This window comes from Ictidomys tridecemlineatus, chromosome 11 (assembly GCF_052094955.1).
Source record: "Ictidomys tridecemlineatus isolate mIctTri1 chromosome 11, mIctTri1.hap1, whole genome shotgun sequence".
In the NCBI taxonomy this organism is placed as follows: Eukaryota; Metazoa; Chordata; class Mammalia; order Rodentia; family Sciuridae; genus Ictidomys; species Ictidomys tridecemlineatus.
In genome coordinates, this window is record NC_135487.1 from 114,814,607 (window position 1) to 114,835,699 (window position 21,093).

Consider the following 21,093-nt stretch of genomic DNA (forward strand, 5'->3'; position numbering starts at 1 on the left):
TTGAAATCATCATTTCCTCAGGCACCACCATTCTTATCTATTGGGGTTTTGTGGAGATGCAATGACATCACTGATGCTTGCTAGGTCCCAAGCAGAGTGCCCAACACTTAGGAAGACTCAGATATGTGATTGACATTATTTCCCCCCAAATCCCCGTGCCCTAAAGAGAATGTAGCATATCAGAAGCATTTGATAAATGTTAATGAATAATTTATAGATATACCTCAGTGTATTTCAAGGCAGATTAAAATAAGTGATAAGTACCTACAAGTTTTGTATGATGACAACCAAGGATAGTGATAGGTAATTCTGCCTGGTGCAACCTGAGGAAGCTTTGGAAATGGCCGTTGGGATTTGAGTCACTGGGAACAGAGCATTTGGTGTGTGCAGATGGGCTTTCATTTATGGGTGGCACTGGGTTATTAGTTGGACCAATCCATGTTTCTTTGTGGGCCAGCATCTCTCGGGTAGAGCTCTTTCCATTATAAGTGATAGAAGATTGGCTTTAACCAACTTAAACAGTAAAAGGAAAGATTTCCTAAAAGTGCAAAGTAGAAGCATAAGTTTCAGCAGCAGGCCCAGCTGGATTCAGGCTTCTAAATGCCACCAGGACCCACTTTGAAGTTCTGGTTATTTTCAATACTGATCTCATTCTCAGCCCAGTAGCCAGCCCCCCTCTGGGGGGACAAGGTAGTGGGCACTTACAAAACTGCCTAGTTCCAGTTCAAATCCAGTGAAAGAAAAGTCCAGCATGTCTCCATCTTTGCCTCCACCACAACAGTCCTGATATCTGATATAATCACCTGGCCTAAGTTCCATGGCTCTGCCTCAAAGATTCCTGTGGTTGGGGAGGTGCTGCTAGGGGCTTCACCCAAGAGAAGGCACCAGAATCCCCTGAATTGATAGTGGGAAGAGCTGGCACCTGGGAAGGAAGAAGGAGCTGCCAGCAGTGGGATATGCCAAGTATTTATTTTTTACCATGGGACAGCAGCCACACCTTGGGGCCACAACTACACAGATCCTAAACGTAACTCACCAGCTGCATGACCTTGTGGAAAGTACATCATCTCTCCATGCTTCAGTTTTATCATCTGCAGAAAAGAAATAGTAGTAAGTCCAACATCGTAGGGTTAGAGAAAAACCTAATGAATTTTTACAAATCTCTTAGAATAGTGTGCTGAAATTGCTTGGCAGAGTCAATGGAGCTGTCATTATGTATGAACTTCTTTCCCTGTGATTTTATGTTTATTCAGTTATTCTGGACATTTGAAGCCCTCACTTGGCTATCCTGGTGGCAGGAAGTCATCCACCTCTCAAGCACATCTCAGTGTGATTAAAACCAAAGTCATGCTAGGGCTGGGGCTCTGGTCCATGTTGCTCCCTGCCATAAAGATCACCATGCATGATGAGGGTCCTTGTAATCTGCAGCTCATGGTCTGCCATGGAAATCATAGCCACTCTGCATTTGGTGGCATTAGGGAAACCATGAAAAAATCTTAGCACTTGGGCCATTCCTAGAGGGACTTTACAATGTAATCTAAAAGGCTGGAACATTCTGTCAAGTATAATCTGAAATAGAACTCATTCCCAGGAGGAAACTGCTCAATTTGGATGGCCAGGATGTTGATAGCATGACCTCCTTCCTCTAGGCCCCTTCTCAGGGTATGAATAAGCATGTAGGAGAGGGAGAGAGAGAGAGAGAGAGAGAGAGATGGATGAAGAAAACAGAATCAGACCAAATCCCATTGTCTGACTCACCTGCTTTATTTTCTCCCTCCCAGACAACACTTGAAAAGGGACAACCCTGCCACATGTAATACCCATGTAACCCAAGAACATTCATGGAGTGAATTTGTCCCCATGAAAAGGACCTTTCAGTGACACTGAGCCCAGTGTATCCCCACTCTATTTATAGGGACTCTTTGTTTAATTTGAGTCTGGTCTCTAAGAATAAGAAATGAACTCATCCTGGGGCACAAGACAGAGCCCACAGAGTCAGAGATGACCCGTGAACCCCTCTGCCTTTTCTTCTGGCTTCAAAAGGGGAAGGGTTCAAGGATGAGCCACTTGGGTTGTTGGCAGTGGTGGCCAGGCATGTTTGGATGCTAGTGGTTTCTCAGTATGGTTTAGGGGGGCTTCATTTTGGATTCATGATAGAATATTAGGTCTGTGACCCCTCTGTCTCTCTCAAGGATTCACAAAAGCCCTTGAGCCCTTGGGTTGTGAAACATCAGATGCAAGGAGACCCCATTAAGATTTAGATGTCCCCCAAGGAAGGAGGGTGTGACTACAGAGGAAAAAAATCCCTTTCTCTCCAGTATCTTCCTGACCTAGAGGCAGAGACTGGGGCCAGGTTGTCTCTCAAAGTACAATACCATTCTTGGGTGTTTGCTTTGTTGTGTTTTTCAAGGGTATTTGATAAGGATTAGGAGCTATGACCCACTAAAACTTTAAATATCTAACCCAGGACTTGTTGCACCGAAGTCCAAAGGTGCAGCCTCTCCAGAGAACTAGTGTAGATTGTGCTTGAAGCTGCTCCCTTTGCTGACATGTTGGGTTAGTGAGCCTGAGAACCAGACCTACTGAGCCTAAAAGAAGAGACTTGGGTAAAACCATTGGGTTTGGTAAGACTTACTGGTTAATTATACCTTCCCCCCATGTTTCCTCTCTGGGAAGGAAAATAATAGTGTCCATTTGTTTACTTTCTCTCCTGTTAACTCTTAACCCTCTCTTCTATGCCAGACACTACTCTAGGGGTAGGTGATGACTAGGTGACAGGTATGGTTAACAGTGAAAAAATCCAACCTCTGATCCTGAGCTGAAAGTATTTGCAAGGCCATCTATGTGTTAGGTGCCAGGCTGGAGCACCCATTATAGATAAAAAGAGGTGTCTCCGCCCATAAGAAATCCAGTGAGGAAGATGAATTTTAATCAAATAATTGCCTAAATAAAGATATTATCACTAATAATGGAAAGTTATGTACAGAAAAGGTCAAGGTGCCCTGAAAGTGCAGAGAGAGGAATGGGCCTAGATGTGGGGACAGAAAAGGACCATGCACATCAGATAACTCAGATGGTGTATTGTCTATTGAGAATAGAGACAACTAATGGCTGTAGGTAGGTGGCATATTTTTGAGTTTCCATGAGCTGCACTGGGACACCCGTACGCTCACCCAATTGTCCTGAGGATAAACAAAAGCAAGAAAGTCTCAGGGAGAGTTTGTGTCCACAGAAAGGTCGGGGATTCCACCTGGTGATTGGCACTTGGAGGCTTTGGCCTTGACCTGTGGGTCTGCAATGGATGTGGTTAAATATCCTTTTTACTATAGGGCAATCATCTCAGTTGCCTCATTGAGTGCAGGTGTAAACAATGTCGTCCTCACGTGTCATTTTCTGACTTTTACTGGCGCATGGTGGTCGTGCCATCGTGTTCAGGAATCTGCATAGAAAGATGGCCCCATGTTCCCTTCTGCAGTTTCATGCCTTCAGATGCTCACAAGCAATGGCTTTGTTAAGATAATTTCTCAAAGAAGCACTCAGCACCTGCCAATATGGTACAACCTAGAGCAAATGCCTTCAGCAGAGAGCTTCCATACCTTCATTTGAAAAATGTGACTATTTTATCTCTTTTATGCCCAGCATTTTTGAAGGCACCCAATAAAAGCCAACAAAAGCTTCAGAAATGGCCCCACCCTCAAAAAGTTTATAAGGCCATTCAAAAGGAATTTTCAGTCATTTATTCAACAAGTACTGAGAACCTACAGTGATCCAGACATAGAACCAGGATTTGAAGGCCATGCTCATAGTTGCAGCTAAACACAGTCCCTGCTTCATGGTTCTGGTATCTATAGAGTAGGGAAAGAGAGACTTGAACCATTGATGCACGTGGCAATATTAAGTGTCTTACCTGCTTGGCTGATCCAAGGCCTATTGGAGGTCGTGACATTTAAACAGAGCCCTGAATGTGTCCAGAGCATTCTGGATAGAAAGAACACTTGGATGGTTCTGAGGCTCCACAGCAATTGGCTCATTTAAAAAATAAGAAGCAGCAAACATGGCTAAATATGAGCAAGGGGGCAAGTGGTCTATTGGCCAGCGGGTGCAGTGTGGATTTTATTTTGAATGAAGAAAGCTTTCCACAGGCAAATGTGTTTTACTTCAGCCAGAACCTACCTGTCTACCTGGGGGAGATTCTATAGACCAGGGAAACTTTGAAAGGGACAGACTTGGGATTTTTAGCACTCAGAACTCCAAATAAACAGACATCTGGAAAGGGAAGTTGTCTGCCAAGGGCCAATGTCTCGGCTTGGCACCAGAATCACGAGGCACTCACAGCTTTGTAGGTTCAAACAGCAATTCTTTATTCCAGCTCTCACACCGCCTCCACACAGGTCCAGGGGCAAACACGTTCTGCCGTCTCCCGCACAATTCACCTACTCCACGAGGCTATCTCCAAATCCCATTTCAATCTCATGAGAACTCAATGGGAACAAGCAGCAGAAACACCCTAATCCCAGCAATAATCTTCAATCTCCAACTTCCCTAAAACCCATTATCTTAAACTGGCAATGCCTTAAACTCAAGGAGCCGGTTACTTCCTCAAACCTGATCAGCTCTAAACCCGGATCCGCCTTGGTCCTTGAGCAAAGTCACCTTATTAAAGCATGCATGCAATGTCCCATCGAATGTCCTCTAAGCAGCATGGGGTACGCTTGGCAAGGAAATTTCGATGCGTCATACCTACTTGGTAATGGCCCTCAGCATCGTCAATGTTAGCCTATATCTGGGTAAGAAAAAACAGTGTCTCCTGTCCCAGAGGCTTTCCTGGGCCTAAAAGGATGAAAGTAAAATGAGAATCAACCACAGAATGGGCTCATGCTTGTAGCTCTGCATCTTGTCCCTACTTTCTGGATTTAACACCCCACATTTCCTCCAGGAAGTTATGGCTTCCCTGTTTTAGAGAATATGGTTTGGCTCTTGCTACTCAAAAGTGGTTTTCACCTCCTGCCTGCACACTGAAGTGACTGGCTCAGGGATGGGCCCAGAACTCAATCGGAAGCCATGGGAAACCCAAGAAGAGATTGCCAACAGCCTGCTGGCAAAACACACTTCCTGTCTTTCCCTGGAAGCCTCCAGAATGAGGATGTGAAGTTTAGAATCACTACAGCTATTTGTGACCAAGGGGAAGATTCCAGAACTGTTAGGGGGTGTGGGGAAGCACAGTGTGACTCCTAAGGATAAAGCCAATCACACAGAAGACAAGGAAAAAGATAGAGAACTCGAAGTCCTTGTCATTGTACTGAGGCCCAGGATCAAACATTATCAGCAGCCTGACCAGTCCTGGATATTTTAGTAGCCTTGGCCAGTTCAATGTTTTTTGTTTTGTTTGTTTGTTTTTTGTTATAAAAACCAGTTTCAGTTGAGTATTCATGTCTTGCAACATAAAGAGCCCATGTGACAAAACTTGCAGTAAGTGCCTGAGAGTGCAGAGGGCTTCCTGTGCATCCTTGGTCCCTGGGAGGAAGTAAACCTTTTCTGGAGCCACTCTGGATCCCCCAAAAGAGCTGAAGCTTCCTTCCCTCCCTTCCTGCCTCCTGCCCACCTCCCTCCCTCCCTCCCTCCCTTTCTTCTTTCCTTCCTTCTTTTCTTCCTCCCATCCTCTCTCCCCCTTCCTCCCTCCCTCTACTCCTTCCCTTCCTCCCTCCCCTCCATTCCCTCTCTCCCTTTCTTCCCTCCCCTCCCTCTCTCCCTCCCTGATGTGCTACAAGTCTTTGCCTAGAAACTAGAGGGGGCAACTCAAGTGTCTTCAGATGCCCTGCTGGTGGTGATTGAGGGAAGAAGGCTGGTGTGCAACAGTGGGGAATGGTGGAGGCTGCTACCACTGGAGCACCTGCCTGGGGAGGTGCTGCACTAGCTCTCACCAGTGATTGTTGGTAATAATAATAAATAAAAGGAAAAAAAAAGAAAAAGAAAAAAAAAAGAAGAGGAATGTGTGGCTAATTTAAAGTCATTCTCTTTTTTCAGCCTTCTTTTTCTTTATTCTTTCATGCATTTTAATACTCATGGATAATGAACTATTTGGCAGAAGCTGTAGAGCATTTGAAAAGCAAAATGTAAGGTGCTATTTACTGTGTGATTCAATTCAAAATAAAGGACTTCTAAAATAACTGTGAAAGTCAGGGAAAAAGCCAGATTGAGCTCATAAAAAGCTGATTCTTCAATATATTGTCACAGGCTCCAACTTCCTTGAAAATACCCATAAAGTTCAAACAATAAAATTAATAATAAATAAGTGTCATGACTTTAAAGTAACAAGCTTTTGCCCAGCAAAAGAAACAGAAGTATACATAAAGTCTACAGAATTGGAGATCTTTGGCAGCTTCTCTTCCAACCACATATTAATACCCAGATAAAAGAAGAACTCAAAACACTTAACATCAGTAACAAAAAACTCAATGAAAATGGGCAAAAAAAAAAAAAAATAGGCATCTCTCAAAAGAATCAATAAAAATGACCAAAAAATACATGAAGAAAAAGTTTAGTTAAACAGGTAAATGAAAATTAAAACTACACTGAAATTTTATCTCAGTTCAGTTATAATGGCAAACATAAAGAATACAAATAATACTAGATGCTAGTGAGGATTGGGGGAGGTACACTTATATGTTGTTGGTGGGAATGCAAATTAGCACAACTCTGGAAAGCTGTATTGAGATTTAAAAAAAAAAAAAAAAAGCTAGGAATAAGGGCTGGGCTAGTCCTGGCCCTGAGAGCTGAGGGGAACCTAGCTGTGAGCCCAGCTCTCTCCTTCACTATTTTATAGAGTATCACTGTACAGAAGTACCTTTTCTTGAGGCTTCGACTCTCATCATTTTAACACAGTGACCTCACATGTTTTTTGTGAACCTGGCAGGAAATAAGCAGGAATGCTGATGGAGGTTCCTGAACCTGAGGGGATGGGGCCCAAGTGCACTTAATTACTTGTTTTCTTTGATGTTTTATTTTATTTTATTTTATTGCAGTATTAGAAAAAAACTATTGAAAGATTGAAAAGTGTGTTAAGACCACTAAGTTATTTGTTACATTGTGATGGCAAAAAACAGACCTGGTTGGAAAATGAAATTGTAAAAATACTATAGTAACAAACCTACTCCTAGGTAAGGTGTCAATTCCATTCTCTCAGTCTTTCTCCAAGAAGCCTGATTGACTGTGGGTCCCTACCATTTGGATTGTAGAGAACTTCTCTTGGGTGTCTGACCACTCCCCTTTGAAGTGAATATGCACCTGTGCAGGCTTCAGGCCCAAGGCTAGATGTTTATCAAAGGTCTGATAAGAACAGCCAGTTATTCCCCTAATCACACTCTGATTCTGTAAACAAGTTTCCCATTAAAAACTCTGGGCACAATTATATATCGGCTAGACTAGAAATTTATGAGGTTTGATAGCCAATAAATGTTGTGAGAAAGTTTGAATGGGTGCTCAGAAATTGGAGTTTTGTTTTCTTTTGGGACCCTCTAGAGTAAAATAAAATTTGGAGTTCTCCTCTCTGCTTGCCACTCATTTCTCAACCAATCTGTTATCCCACCCCCTAAAATACTATTATTCCTAATAAAATCAGCATTTATTAAAATCTTATTCCATAGCTTTTATGGAACTAAACACATCAATTACATTTTTATTTGTTTGAGAAAGTCCCAGTTTAATTGGCAGTGTATGTATATTTTTCCTCATTTTAAATGTTCTATTAGAGCACTTTTGTTATACATAATATGAGGTCCATTTTGATATGTGTACATGCATGGGATATAATTTGCTACATTTCATTCCCAGTACTTTTACTTTGCTTTCTTTTCTCCGTCCTTCCTGTACTTTCTGCCCCTTATTGGTCTTCCTTCCATTTATTTATTGTTTAATAAAATGGTGCTTTATAGATATATATGAAGGTGGAATTTACAAGGGTATATTCATATATGTACATACATCATTTGGCCAATCTTGTTCCTCAGTTCCTCCCTTTTCCATCCCTCCTCACTCCTTTGTAATTATGCTGTATCCTATTTTGCCAAGGACATGTATGAATGGTACTGTCACTGATTTACTGGCCAACAATGAAAATGTTATAAAATCAAAGACTTAAAGCAATAAGTACAACTGCCATGGGAGTCTCCCTGAGGATCGTCTTTATTCTGCCATGAGTTCACATGCTTCTATTGGATAATTGTTTTTAACATTTATTTTTTAGTCTTTGGGGGTCCCGAATTTGAGCATAACAGGGGGAATAGGGCGGCTCCAGAATTAGGGAGATCCTGCTGGGATTAGGGCAGATCCTGCTGCCTTGGGTGCCAGCTACTTTGGAGTTCCCATTGGGTTCTCCCGGGGTTCGGGAAGAATTGTCATGCAGAACCCAGTGGAGGGAGTGTGTTCCTGGGGAATGTGTGTAGAATAATGAAGCCAGATTTAAAATTAGGTAGTCAGTGTAGTTAGGTAAATCGGGTCTAATACCAAGTGAAATCTAAAATGGAAGCCATGCTGAGAATGATTCCGGGGAAATGCAGGACAATTCATGGATTGTTAATGAAGTCCCCCAAAAAGGCCAAAGTCCATCCCAAAGGAATGTTAATGAAACCCAGGAAAAAGCCCCCAGCAGATTTGAAGATAGCCCACCACAAAGAAGTGTTAATGAAGTCCTTCCTGCCCAGATTACTTCTTTGGCCCACCTGTGTCTCACCCTTCCAACCTACATTCCATCACCAAAAACTATAAAAAGGGGAGGCAACCGCACTTCCACGGATTCCACCTCTTGGGTCCCCTTCTTCGTCCTTCCTTCCTTTTCTGCTGTCCTTTAATAAACTTCTAATTTCTACTCTGCCCTTGCCTCGGTGTGCTTCTTTGGTGTTATTCTTCAACATTGGGGAAGCAAGGACTCGTCACCGGTCAACAGCGGTAACAGTGCCGGGGAGAGTTCGGGAATAAAGAGTTGCTGTTTGAACCTACAAGGCTTTGTGGCGGCTCAATGATTTCTGCCCAGCAGCACGGAACTAAGGCAGGCTTTTCCTGGTATAGAGTGGATGACCAGTTGAGGAAAGGGTCATAGGGAGAAGTTAAGTCTCTCACCAAGGTCCAGACAAGGCTGTAGAGTTTAAGAGTGATGAGGATCACACAGAGAATTGGGAGAATGATGACAAGTAATGGAAGTCCAGGTCCTCATCAGGCTCTCCAGCTCAAGTGCATCCTTGTTTCGATTGGCTGAATCCCTGTTCATTAGCTCTATTTTTTATACTAAATTTTGAGGCTTTCTGACCCCCCTCCCAGCAATCCTTATCAGCTACCATTGGATTTCTCCATGACATCACTTATCCTGGGGACAGAAACATCTGGTCTGGTGGTCCCCACCCTTATCTTCTCACCTTTCGCTCTTATCAGGAGAGGACAGCCTGCCAGAGGCTTCACACTGTTTATCAGGGTGAGAGGAAGTAACTTTTCTGAGGCCATAATGGAGGGCTCTGTGGGTGTGCCTGGTGAGACTGAAGGTTTCATACTGGAGATTTTTAAGATGGAGTTGCTTAGGCTAAGGCCTAAGGCCATCCTCACCATCCAACCACTTGATTCACAGTGTCCATGTGAAGCCAGATTTAAAGTTAGGTAGTCAGTGTAGTTAGGTAAATTGGGTCTAATATCGAGTGAAATCTTAAATGGAGGCCATGCTGACAATGAATTCTGGGAAAAGCAGGACAACTCATGGAATGATAATGAAGTCCTGAGGCCCAAAGTCCATCCCAAAGGAATGTTAATGAACAGCCCCAACAGATTTGGAGATAGCCCATTCCAAAGAAGTGTTAATAAAGTCCTTCCTGCCCAGATTACTTCTTTGGCCCACCTGTGTCCCACCCCTCAGGCCTTCCAACCTACGTTCCATCACTGAAAGAACTATAAATAGGGGAAACAATCGCACTTCTACGTATTTCACCTCTTGGGTCCCCTTGTTCCTCTGGGAGAAGTCTTTTCTGCTGTCCTTTAATAAACTTCTAATTTCTACTCTGCCCTTGCCTCAGCGTGCTTCTCTGGTGTTATTCCTCAACATTGGGGAAGCAAGGACTCCTCACCAGTCAACAGCGGTAACACATGCTGGGGGATGGAGGAGTATCTGAGCTGGGTGCTGTGAACCAATGCAGAGGAATCATCCATTTAGCTGGCCAAAGGCCAAACTCCACATATGTCCAAAAGTCACTTCTCATTGTGGTTTGTTGTATTGTTCCATAACAACAAATAGTGACCATAGTTATAATATGAAATTATAATATATCAAAGTCAGGTGGTAGGGTTGAGACATTCATAAGTTTGTTTTGCATATAAGTCCCAATGGGCTAATTCTTTTATATTGTCCCGGTTGATCCTAATAGTCACTATACGGCTTTCAAATGCTCTGAGACATATTGAATCTAAATATTGACTAAAATACCAGAATGAAGGTGGTTCCTCTGGTTGTACAAACATAGGCATTACAATTCCAACTTTCATCTTTCTAAGTTCATAAAAATACAAATTTCTATCTTGGAAAACAGAGTCTGGATTTTCCTAAATCCACCCTGGTTCTACCCATTCCTTTAGATCAAAATCCTTATAAGATTTGGGTCAATGCATTACATAGGTTTGCACATGCAAATATTTTGGAGTAAGGAAAATAATTCTTAAAGGATTAGATTCTAATCTTATGTTTTTTTCTGGTTTGTTCCAATATTATGTCTGTCAGATCAGGCTAGGCAGGCAGCAACCAAAGGAGGCAGATTTAAAAGGGCCACTGAACAGGCTTTATTGAAGTATCACTCCAGGGCGGGCAGAACTCTATCAGACCCACAGAGGGGACGGGGAAGGGTCTGAGGAGAAACCGCGAGGAAGCTCGATTGGACTGGACTTTTATGGGGCTTACAGCAGGAAGGGAAGGGCTTGGGACAGGAAAAGGTGTTTCTAGGGTCCCTTGCCCCCTTGGAGTTGGTCAGGGGAGTTGGCTGAACTCCAAGATTGGCCAGGGGTCCTGATGATTGACAGGCATTAGTCAGGAGATCTGGCTGATTGACAGGCATTTCCGCCAGCATCTGATTGATGTTCTTTTCCAGAGCGCCCTGCTTTGTTCTAAGTTGCCACCAAGTCACCACTAAGTTGCCACCGACCTAATAGTGTCCTTTATAAAATTGTCTGTAAAATGTGGAAACTTTCCTGGGTACAGTGATAAGGGCTTTGGTCCTGCTATTAAGATCAGTATTGCCATCTGTTTAGGTATTATGCCCTATAGTAATTCTTCTGAATAATATGCTTTATTCGTAAAAAGTACATATCTGAAAGAGTTGAACTTTGGAATCTTGTATCTAATGAGAAGGGATGAGTCTATGTTATTAGTTGGGTTAGGGAATAGCAGGACTAAATTGTGGGTAAGATTATAAATAAATAAGGCTCAATCTTATGCTTTTGTGGAGCAATGTCAGCATTGGTAAATCTATTGTTCTAATGGCACTACATTATCTATATTTCCTATATTCTGATAGATTCTATATTATAGTGGGAGTCAAGAAAAATTGAAATGAATAGATGGATTACTTTTAAAAGCATCCCAAATGGGTGGTAGTTTATATGGGTAGATCCATCCCCCAGCATAAGCTTTGTGTAAAATACAAGGACCTAGCCACAAACATAGCTCTGAAGTACACACCAAAAAACTACAGTGTTGTATATGAGATACAGTGACATGACCTTTTTTAAATTTTTCATTAAAACATCTGTTAAATTCTGATAAATGGTCTCACTTTTTATTGTTTCCATCTTCTCCTAAATTCTAAATATCTTAATTTTCTAGTGAATCTGTTAGGAATTATCTGCCACAGCAGCTCAACTAAGGTATGTCTATATAGTAATTCAAATCTGGTAGCACACAGCAAAGTCTTAACCCTAAATTTAAGATTACTTACAACAATTTTGCAAGAATCATTAGGTTGTTACAGTCAATATATGTCAAAATGTTAGCACCAAGCAGAAGGCAGAAGCAATTTTCAATCAATGTCATAAAATGGTATTCTAAATTCCATGGTCTGTTTCTCAGGAAGTCCAGGTAGGTGTTAACACAGATAAGTGAGTCCAATGGTATCCAAGTGAGTTGTAATGTACAGGTAATATTCATACATGTTACATCCACTTCTCCATAATCAGAGGTGACTGTAGAGTGGTCACATAGCTATCTAATATTACCTACATGTATTTTAAGTTCTTTGTGTCTGGTTTTAATTTCTTTATTCCATTTAGCATGCATTCTGAAATTTTTAAGGCTACCATGAATATGCATATTAGCAGTACATAGTGGAGAATTTCTTTTATATCTTGGAATCACTTTGGAATGTGCCAACATACGGTGTCAACCCTATCATATCACCTGCTTTTGATTATATTATCTCCCCAAGAGCTTCATCACCTATTGACTACATTATGTTTGTATGATAAACAATTTGTTTTCATTACATGTACTATTGGTGAGACAATATGATTTGTGTTATTAAGGTGTGCTATAGCCAATATTATTTGGGCATCCTGTATTTGTAGTTGTTCTATATTATATTAAAAATGGTTTTGAGGTTGCTTAATACATTCCTATTGGATGTCTGGTTTATCCTCATCTTCATCAAATACCATATTAGTTTGTAATGTATGTTTCATCTGTATCTGTTGATTTGAGAATGCTGTTATATATTTACCTGATTTAGTGTGTAATGTCAACTTCCATGTACTTCATGGGTTTTTTTACATTCACCAAAACATCTATTGGTGTCAGGGTATATTCAGAGTAATAATAATAATAATAATAATCTTCAGTAGTTGTCATTGTTTGAGTTATAGGGCATATGTGTTTACATGGATAAGTTATGCTAAAGATATTAGGTGAAAAGACTGCAAAAAGATTATTTCCCAATGGTATTACTTCTTCCTGTGTAACTCATGATGGTTTATATGTCCTAAGTATAGGTAAGTCAATGTGCCAATTGGTATCACTAACACTTCTGGTAAAATTGTTCCATTTAGGATAATGTCTGATCTTAGTGGTTTTACGTGTTTATTTTTTTTTTTTCATTCTCTTATCCATTTTCTCTATAAAAGCATCATAATATTTCCTTTGGGCTGTTAGTGTCTGAACTATAGTTTGCCTCTGTAGTTCAGCTTGATATATGATATCTGTGATTGTACATAAAGATTTAGAAATTATTTTTAGTCCATTAATTTCTTTCTCTTTAATGTGCTCCAGGGTTGTAATTCTAACATCCAAGTCCTCTGTGTGTTTTGCACTAACAATTTCTCCTAATTCTAGTCCAGCTATAGCTACCCATTCTAAAATCTCCTTTGTTCTCCTAATGTTTTGCCTCTGTATTGTTGAAATGTGCCATGTTGTTTTCTTAGGGCAATTTCTGTATAGCCCCTTAACATATATTGCTGTGTCAATAATTAATGTTATCCTCTGAATTATGGAATTTACAATTATTTGTAGAGGAATCTGTACATTTGGTATTACATAAGGTGCTCTGGTGGTTGTGGTTAGTCTTGGACTTTCTCTATATAATTTCACTTCTCATGAGTAATTTGCTGTAAATAGTTTATGTGTGGCATTAATACTTTCCCTATCAATTATGCATGGCTGGAGATGGTCCTTGGTGTAACATCTTTCAAAGGACATGGATTAATACAAATAAATACATGTTCCTGTTTCTGCCATAATCTTTTGGTAATTAAAGATCTGTTAAATAGAGGTGTATGAGCCACAACATCAAATTGACTTAATTCCAAGGCTTGTTCCGTTGGTGTAGTAGCATATAGAAATGGTATGCATATTAGTATGATCTACCGTATATTGTGATACTCTATCAAACTTCACACCTGCTGTTTTCCACCATGATTAAGGCCTTTTATCTGCTGCTTTTATCTTATACCTGAGTTAGAAGTAGGTGTATTCATTTTTATGCTTACCCCATTGTAGTGATTCCATCAGTATGTCTGGTGTTACATAACCATCTATCCACACATCTCCACTTATGTTAAGTTTATAGTCTGATCCTTTGTCTTGGTATGGTATTATGCATGTTTGATTGTTTTATATCTAAAGGAATTTCAAAGTCTAATGTGTTGTCCATGTGAATTGCAGGTATTTGATTAAACATAAAGAATACAGATAATCTGGATGTGCATTTGTTGTCATCTATACTATGGGATGTATCCATAAGTCATTTTACTTTCATTAGTCCTTGTAGAGACATGATCAACATTTTGTTATTTTGGGGTTTTTGTTTGGGGATCATATTGGGGGCTATATGGTGTTATGAATGATGCATTAGAAAGTGCTGTATAGTCAAAGAATGCCACTAGACTCTTTTCTAAAAGAATGGAATGTGGCTTAGGTGAGTCCCAATGTGTACCATTGTGTGTCCTTGTGTGTGTCCAATTTGATGAAACATTATAATTTAAGTGTTTTCCTATTGGATACTTTATTGAGTTTTATACATGCTTATTCTAGTGTATAGGTTTTCTTCTTATTTATGCAAAGATATGATTTATTAGCATAATGTGTGAAATTATTAAAATGTGTGAAGGTGGTATCCTGCTATTTTTCTTGAGAAATTATATTTGGTGTCAATAGCTTCAAGGACATCTCCAAAGTTGTTTTTTTATGTTCCTTTATGTAGTTAAATTTTTATGATTGTAGTTTAAGCAAGAATATTCTAAGAATGCTTGTGAGGTTCCTCTTGTATAAGGCTGTACCCCAGGGGTGCCTGAGGTAGAAACTGTGCAGTGTACCTGCCAAAGAACATCATTTTGAAACAGAGGTAATCCCAATGTAGGAATGCCTATTTTGGAAATGGCCAAATTTATTTCACCATCTTACATGGCTGAGATATGTGGAATCTGTAATAATTATAGGAAATTTATATGTTTGTGTATCTTATGGTAATATGACTGTCTATGTCTCAGCTTTTGGAAATTAGTCATTATCTATCTTAAAATCTGATGTTACATGTAGTAAGTCAAATTTACCATAGTATGGGAGGTTAGAAAAATCTGTGACACACCACACTTTGGTGTTTTCATTATAATTCCCCGAAATGTTCACATCAGTCAGGACATGTGGACATAAATGCTGAATAATTGTAATGAGGGAATCTTGCCTCAGGATAATATGGTTTGATTATGTAATTGGTATGTGTAGGAGGTTCTTGGGGATTGTCCCTATTGAGGTATGTGTAGGTTAAAATGCGTTGCTTATTAGTGATGTCTATGCATGAGGTTTGTGGGAACGTGGGTGAAAAGAAGTGTGATAGGAATTTGAATTGTGTAGCTATTTTGTATTTTTAATTCTGTAGGCCTTTTCCCCTAAGTTCCCGGGTACCAGGCCTAAGCTCTCCTGGGATAAAAGCTGGTTCTGTCTCAGGGTCTGCTCTATCTATTTCTTGGCCTGGTGTGTGAGCAGAAGGTCCCTTGCTGCCCCTCTCCACATATCTTCACACAAAAGACATATGACTGCCAGCAGGACTTCTTTGGTGTCTATACTGTGCTATGTGTGGCAGAAATTGGTGGTGGCCCTTGTCCCCTGGCAACAAAGAGTGCACCACCTCCATACTTCAGCAGGAGTTGGGGAATGGCAGGGTGCACATGGATGGTTGTGCTCTAGGGCAGACTGGGCTCAGCTGGTGCCAATGTGTGTTTTAGCTGCCTTGGAGTGGTCCCAACCTCTGTGTAATGCTGAAAGTGGCAGGAGGTGGGCACAGGAGGTGAGTGCCAGGCCTGAATGAACCCAGGGATCCTGGGAGCTCAGGACAGGGGTCTTCACAGCAGGGTGGCTCCCCATGGTATGGCAGTAGAGGGGCTGTGGGTTACCTGAGAAGGCCAGGGCCATATTCACTTCCTAGGCCACGGGGTGGGGTGGTTTGGGGGGCAGGAAAGTAGATGTCATGGTGCGCAAAAGAATTACCTGTGGTTGGAGGGCTTAACACAATCTTCAATTATGTAAATACACATCAAAATTTTATTAGGATTTTATATCACCCTGAGAAGAAATGGTATGATACAAACTGGTGAGAATCTGGGGAAAAGGAAATGCTTAAACAATGTTGGTGGATATATAAATTATTTTAGTCAGTATGAAGAATGAATATATACTCCTGGGTATATATCTTTGGGAAAAAAGTCAGCATACAAATGAGATATATTCATAACCACATCTATTTTGGTACTATTGACAATAAGATGTGGAATTATCATAGGTGCCTTTCAAAAGATGAATGTAGAAAAAATAATGGCATATACACAGGATAAACCTATATTTTGTCATAAGGAAGAATGAAACCTCTCATTTCCAGGAAAATAGATAGAATTGTATATTACCATGTCACATAAAATTAGTCATGAAAACCTTTTTACCATACAAATTCTCTCACTTGTGAAAACTAAAGAAAAACAATGAAGAGAAGAAGGAGAAGACAGATTATTTGTAAAACATAATGGAGAGAGAGAGAGAGAGAGAAAGAGAGAGAGAGAGAGAATAAAGGCATCAGAAATGAATTCAATCAAAGCCTGATATATGCAAGTATGCAAATAGAATAGTCAAACCCACTAATTATAGAATTGATGTCATTGAAGCATTAATGTAGAGATATAAATAAAATGCAAATTTAGTAACTTTAAGAAAAAAATGATGTGCAAGAAATGAAACTAAAACTGGTAGAAAAAGCCATACTTGAATATTTTAATAGCAATGATATTGACAATGATTTCTGGAAAATGACATACATTAATTAGTTGCACATTGTACCACAAAATTCCTGAATAAAACAATTTATAAAGAAAAAGGACTCATGTACCTCAGTTTTTGGTGTTGAACCGCACGGTGCCTTTCTTGCTCAGTTCTGGAGAGGGCTCTGAATTATGGCACACCCTGACAGGACCATGTGTGCAAGAAAATAATCACATCTTAAACCAGGAAGCAAATAGAGAGCACAGTTGGGTTACACAATCTAAGAGGCATGCCCATTGACCTATAGACCTATACCTGAACTCTTCTAAGGGTCTCACCACCATCCAGTTGCATCACTGGGAGACCAGACATTTAATACATAGGCCTGTAGGGCCTATGTGGTCTTTAACATGATACCAAAAGCATGGGCCACAATACACAAATAGACAAGTAGGACTATGTCATAACTTAAATGTCCTGCTTAGCAAAGAATATAAGAGTGAAAAGTCAACAGAGTGGAAGAATAGATTCCCACACCAGATATATGACAGGGAGTTAATATCTAAAGTACATGGTATGCAGTTCCAACTCAAGAACAAGTAATAAATAGAAACTTAATTGAAAATGGTCAGATAATCTTAATAGATATTTTCCCCCAAAAGCATAGAAATGGAAAAATTGTATGAAAAGACATTCAGTGTTAAGCATCATCATGATAATGATAACTAGTCAAAAAAATAATGATATTAAGTAAAGCCCGGTAAAAAGGCTATCATTGTAAAACATGAGGTCCAGGCTTTGGGGAAGTTTGGACACTTATTTACTAGATTTTCAATTTTGGCCAGGCAGGTATTTACATATTTATGTCATATATATTTGTTAAGAGGATATGTCTCATTAAAATATTTTTTACCATGATGAAAAATTACAATCAATAATGTAAAGTTAAGGGTATATCCTCAGGTGATAGATCAGATTGTGATTGTTGCACAATTTTGAATATTTACAAAAATATAATTTTTTAGATTGTCTAAATATTTAGATGTGTAAATTTCAACTCAAAAATCTGTTTTAAAATAACTGACTAAACATTTTTCTACTTCAAGTGGAAATAAAAACATGTTTGTGAAAGTACATATGTATGTACAACTATTCATAACTTTTTAAATAATTTAATTGACACGTGTACATCTTTTTTTAATTTACTTTTTTAGTTGTAGATAAATGCAATACCTTTATTTTATTTTTTTTTATTTTATGTGGTACTGAGGATTGCACACAGTGCCTCACATGTGCAAGGCAAGCACTCCACTCCTGAGCCACCACCCCAGTCTGACACAAGTACATCTTTATTGTAGAATATAATAATTTGATACATATATTGATAAAAATGGGTAATTTATATCTTGCCTCCTCAAATATTTATCACTTCTAATTGTTGGCCACATTTAGTTTGTTCTAGTAAATTTGAATCGAATCATAAATTGTTGTAGGTATACAAAAGAACACCTGAACTAGTCACTCCTACCTGTGTTTGTCCCCATTTTAAAATTTGCCTACAACTGAAGTTTTCAAATGTTTAACACTTTTTTTTTACATATTCATATAATGTCAAGCTATTTAGACATAATGGAAGTGATGCCTGTAATTTCAGCATCTTGAGAGGCTGAGGCAGGAGGATCACTATTCAAATCAAGCCTCAGCAACTTAGCAAGGTCCTAATCAAATTTTAAAGACTCTGTCTCACAATAAAATAAAATAAAATAAAATAAAATAAAAGAGATAGGGATGTGGCTCAGTGATTAAGTGCCCCTGGGTTCCATCCCTGGTTCAAATATAATTAATTAACCAATTAATTAATTAATTTAAATAAATAAGCTGCTTATCCACAGAAAAACAGGAATGAATATCAAAACACTATTTTGAATAAAAAGTAGACATCAAAACGTATATCATGAGGGGCTGGGATTGTGCCTCAATAGTAGAGTTCTCACCTAGCACACGTGAGGAACTGGGTTAAAACCTCAGCACCACATATAAATGAAATAAATATATTGTGTCCACCTGCAATTAGAAAATAAATATTTTAAAAAGTGTATATCATGACTTTTTTCAGTCTATAATGTTTCATAAGTGATTAAATTAATATGTCGATCAAAATCAAAGCAAACTTGCATATGTTCAAGGCAGTTGAGAATTATACAAGATATTTTGTTTTTCATTAGTGAATATGACTCTCATGGTGGGAGTGTTGAATCCTGCAGAAGAGGGACAGTTAATGTTTGGATTTGGTTCCAGGAAGAATGTTGGAATGTTCACCTGGTTTTATGTTGTAGCTAGTGGATCCATGGTTACTTTGCAGAGTCCTGTGGTGAATAGATGCCTTGGGGGAGCTGAAATTCCCTGTGGAGATTAAATTTAGGCTAAAATATGATGAGCTTAGTGAGGTGGGGCTGGAGTTGTTTTTTACCTATAACATGGGGCCACAATTCAGTTTTTGCAACCTCCATAGAAGATGTAGTAGGCCTACTTATCAATAGTTTATTAAGTGGGTTTCTTATTTTCACTCAGAATTGCTCCATCAGTTAGAAATTGACTTGTAGGTAAGATGTGAAAAGCAGTGTGAAGAAAAGTAAAAACCCCTGCATAGAAAAAGAAAAATGCAAACTCATCCACAACCTGAATGCTGCTCAAAAGAGTGTGAAGGGACTGTCATTCTTAGAGAATAGCAGGATGGAGAGCGTGCTTTTTATTATTCTCAGCCTTATAAATGCTTACAGAAAAATGAAGATCACCAAGTCAAAGCTCATGGAGGAAGAATCTTCCCTGGTACAAGGACTAAGTGAGCAAATATTCAAATATCAAAGATGTGGTGATAGAGATGTTAACCATACTGGCATTCTTTAGAGTTCAGGAAAGTCACCTTACCAGGAGGTTTTTTTCAGACCTTCAAAGAAAAACAAGTGCTATGCACTGATGGTTGTGTGGGCTCTCTCTCATCCAGCGAGAAGGTTCACAGAACAGTGTAAAAGAGACTGTGGCTGTGAAGTCACTAATCAAGACCTCCAGAGACCAAGCAGGAAGCAGGTCTGATTTTATTGCACAGTTACCATGTATATATACTCAGGCATTAGCTAAGCAGATTACAGGCAGCCACCAATACGATTTCTGGCCAACTGTTCATGCAGTGACCAGACCAATCGAGGAGTGGGCCATGGAGCAAGACTAGGGAATGCAACACATGGTCTCATGCCCAGGGATGTGCCTTTGGGTAAGTGATTTGCCACTCACACACCTAGCACAATGGAGTGGTTTGCCACTCAGATGCCCTTAACGTATGCTATGTATGCAGTACTCCTTGCACTTGTACTCACAGATGGTCTTTAAGACATTACTGTGGCCTTCCTCTACTAAGTTTTCTTGATGTGTCAGGTTGTTCCCATACTTGTGGTCTCTTTCAGATGAGATAATTGTGGTCCCGTGATGCAGGGGTGCAACAACCTCATGAACTGGAGTTTTGCTACTTTCACATGGAGTCACAGCAGCAAGTATGCTTATAAATAATTGATGCTTGAATTCTCCTTTGACTTGCATTCTTTATCAGAGAGCATTGAGTTATCATGCTCTGGCAGTAAAATCTCATCTATCTGGCAGTAAGATAAATATGGTATATTAAAGAGTTAAAAACTTTCACTCAAAATTAAATTTAATCACACTATGTTCAAGACAGCATTTTGTAATTATTAGTTGTATTAGATGTATAAATCAGTAATTTATGGTATATGTTCTCCCTGTGGCAGAACAGCTGGTCTAATGACCTCATGGGTCTTCTTTGCCTCAGGATGATTCAAGTTAGTTGCAACTCTCACTTGAGAACATGTTTAGCAGGAGGAAATCTTCAGTCTGTTCTTGAAGTCTGTGGAGGGTCGTTGCTACAGCTTTATTAGAAGTTTATCTTAATAATCTAGCAAAAAAGTGCTCACATTCTGGACTGCTCCCAAGTGTGTTGCTCTTTACTTCCTCACAAAATATTTCAGAAAATCTTATTTTATAAAGGTATTTATCCTTGAGGGGTTTGTTGAGTAAAATCCATATGGTGATGTGTTAATTTTTACAAATCCAGGGTCATTTTCAGGGAGAAATCCCCACATAGATGCATAGGGTACAACACACATAATATGGAACAACATATTAATATCAAGATTGTTAATTCAATGACATGGGAACAAGCCAATGCCACCTTAGACATGATGGAGCCTAATATGAATGACAAAAATATAAATATGTTGTAAATAATGTGCTATTAATTTTTTTATTTATTTATTTATTTATTTTTT